This window comes from Heterocephalus glaber, unplaced genomic scaffold (assembly GCF_053883595.1).
Source record: "Heterocephalus glaber isolate CG9 unplaced genomic scaffold, H.glaber_assembly_v1.0 deba00001610, whole genome shotgun sequence".
Taxonomy (NCBI): domain Eukaryota; kingdom Metazoa; phylum Chordata; class Mammalia; order Rodentia; family Bathyergidae; genus Heterocephalus; species Heterocephalus glaber.
Genome location: NW_028258381.1, coordinates 33,466,048 through 33,469,017, shown reverse-complemented (window position 1 = coordinate 33,469,017; position 2,970 = coordinate 33,466,048). Strand labels below are relative to the sequence as shown.

General features: G+C 56.4%; 1 long non-coding RNA gene across 1 annotated transcript; it reads left to right on the top strand.

Moving 5' to 3' along the window:
- The first annotated feature begins 564 nt into the window (after positions 1-564).
- LOC106008993 (uncharacterized) lies at positions 565-2,256 on the top strand. The gene is made up of 3 exons (XR_015445351.1): positions 565-868; positions 1,406-1,483; positions 2,036-2,256. It is a non-coding gene; the product is annotated as an uncharacterized LOC106008993 (long non-coding RNA).
- The last annotated feature ends 714 nt before the right edge of the window (positions 2,257-2,970 follow it).

Sequence of the window (2,970 nt, the reverse complement as noted above, 5' to 3'; positions counted from 1 at the left end):
GGGCCCTTCTCCTAGAGCCCAGCAAGAGGAGGTGGGTGGATGTCCAGGCCGAACTTTGCTGGGGCGATGTCCGCCTGGCCTGGGGCAAGAACCCAGGGGCCAATGCCCACTGAGCCCAGAAGGGTTGTGGTGTCTCAGCCCAGGACAGAGGTGACAGGCAGCGACTCCAGGTGTCCATGAGGGGCGGCTCACAGCACCGTCCAGCCCGGCCCAGGGCTCTGCCCACCGGCCTTCCCTGGGGGGTCTTTGGGTGGCCTCCTTTCCCAGGCTGTGGAAACGATCAGAGAGAGCATCAGGGGCTCAGTGGCGTCACGGCAGCCTTGGCGCTCACCTTCCCCACTGCCAACCCCGACCACGCTCCCTCACTGACCCAGGCCCAGGGGTGTGGCCGTAGACCCCCGTGGGGGTCAGGTCCTGGGCGGAGTCAGAGGCGAGGTCCAGGGGGCGTGGGCCTGGCCTCGGCGCTGGGCGGATCCTGGGCGGGGCCAGAATCTCAGGGCTGGGCCCGCAGTGTGCGCCACGGTCGTTCTCCACGCTGGCTCTCTGCTGCCACCTGGTGGCGCCGCGAGGCAGAGCAACCCCTCAGCCTCACCTGCGGAGGGCAGGTGCGCGCCCGCTCCGGGAGCGCGGTTGAGCGACGTGGATCTATGAGAGCCTGGGACCTCAGGTCCAAGGGCTTCGGCTTCTGTCCCCAGATGAAGACAGGGTCCTGACAGGCACATTGCCAACCGGGTGGGCCCGCGATGCACCGCCTCCTCGCTTCCCAGTGCCATGGCGGCTTTGTCTTCTTGCTCACGGTGGCGGTCAGCTGTGCGCTGGCCTGGGGCGACCACCCGCTCTCCGCGGACCCGAGAGGAAACCGACCGAGGTCTATGCACGGGGCATCGGCCTGGGCCAGGCAGTGGGAGGACTGGGGCGCTGTGGCGGTGGTGCCAAGCCTTGAGGTTACTCGGGCACACGCAGCTAGCTGAGCGGGAGAGAAAGAGGAGGCTGACCCCAGGCCCCGAACGGCGGGGCGGAGAGGGCGTCCTTCTGGGACCCGCAGAGCTCCCCGGAGGAGCGTGCTGCGGGGAAGGGGCAGGTGCGCGACCTTTAGGCCAGCGAGCCGTGTGCGGGCTCTCGGGACAGGAGAAGAGGCTTTGCGTGCATCACACAGGCTGGGATTTGCTGCGGGAGTGAGAGCCAGGGTGGATTAGGGACTACTGCCAGGTTTCGGTCTGGAATCACCCACAGGTGTGATGGGAACAGCGCCAGGTGACTGTTTAAAGGGCCCTGTTTTTGAGCCTCGTGTTACTTTGCAGGCCTTATCGCGGGCACTTAGCACAATAACCCAGGGTGTTCCTCTCCTTATCTCGCTTCGTGGCCCAATAACCGGCGGAATAAGCCAGGATTGTCCCTGTTTCAGGCATAAGGAAGCAGGCTCAGAGAGGTGATGGGGTCACAGGTTCCAGGTACCCGGTGCTGCACTGTGACTTCACCCCAGGTGAGAGGGTGGCTGCGGGTGTGAGTGCTTTTCAGAGTAGAGATACATACAGCTCACATAAAAAGGTATATAATTCCCCCTTCAGTATATTCACATTGTCATACAGCCAACGTCACTACCTAACTCTAGGACACTTTTATCACCTCAAGACAAGCCCGTGTACCATAAGCTCCAGCTCCTGCCAACCAAGATTTACTGCTCTGCTATGTTGTGCCAGTAAAATGGCTTGGTATGTGGCCTTCTGTCTGGCTTCTTTCACCCAGAATAATGTCTTCAAATCTCATCCAGTTTATAGCCTATCAGGGTTTCTCTCCTTTTGGGGGCTGAGTAACATTCCATCGAGTGGACAGATCAGTCTGTTTTTCCATTTTATGATTGACGGTCAGTTAGGTGGTTCCCACTTTTTGGCTATTATTCATAATGCTGCTATGAACATTCGCTGACAAGTTTCTCCTTTCAGTTCTTTTGGGTATAGTACACCTATGAGTGGAATTGCTGGGTCATATGGTAACTTTAGGTTTAACTTCTTCTTTCTTTTTTTTTTGGTACCAGGGATCGAACTTGAGACCTTGTGCTTGAGAAGCAGGCGGCAGAACCACTGAGCTAAATCCCTGGCCCATCTAGGTTTAACTCTTTCAGAAAACACCAAACTATTTTCAAAGGCAGTGGGATCATTTTATATCCCACCAACAATCTGAGGTCCTCAATGTCTCCACTTCCTCACGAACCTTTGTTATTTTCCCTTTAAAAATAAAATTGTAGCCTTCCTGGAGTGTGTGAGGTGGTGTCTCGCTGTGGCTTTGACTTGAATTTTCTGATGACTATGGCCTTGAGCATCCTTTTTTGAGCTTATGGCCACTTATATTGTCTTTGGAACACTGTCTAGTCCAATACTTTTATTTGTCTTTTATTGTTGAGTCCTCTGAGGCCTTGCTGCCTCTCTGCACCAGGAGGAAGTACCTGGGTGCCACACCCACACCCAGATTTTCACCTTGTATTTCATTCTCCAAAATTTAAAACAAATATACTCCACTTTAGAGTAAAAAAGGGTTACCTGCAGACCCCAGGGGTGGGAGGCTGGATTTCATCTATGAGCATCCAGGGGACCCTGTGCGGTGGCCCACAGCACTGTCCTCATGGGGAGCTGGGCTCAGCTCTTTCCTGTCTCTCCTGAGTGGACAGGGTTGTTCAGAGCCACAGCTGTGCCCTGTTCCTCCTCAGGGCCTGCAGTGGCTGAAACTGGCTGGGCGGCATACTCAGTGTGCCGAACAGGAGCAGGGAATCCACGAATGTCAGAGATGCCACTTGGGAGAGCAGGATGTATAGAGTGTACAGAGGACTCTGCCATCCAGGCAGGCTGGTGTTTAGCACTTGATGAGGGGGTCCTGGCCAGTTCTACTCCTTGAAAGCGCTGGAGCTCCTGTGATTTCCGGGTGGCACTGAGTTGCAGGAAGAGCCCTCGGGTCCTGTGCTCCCTCCCACAGCAG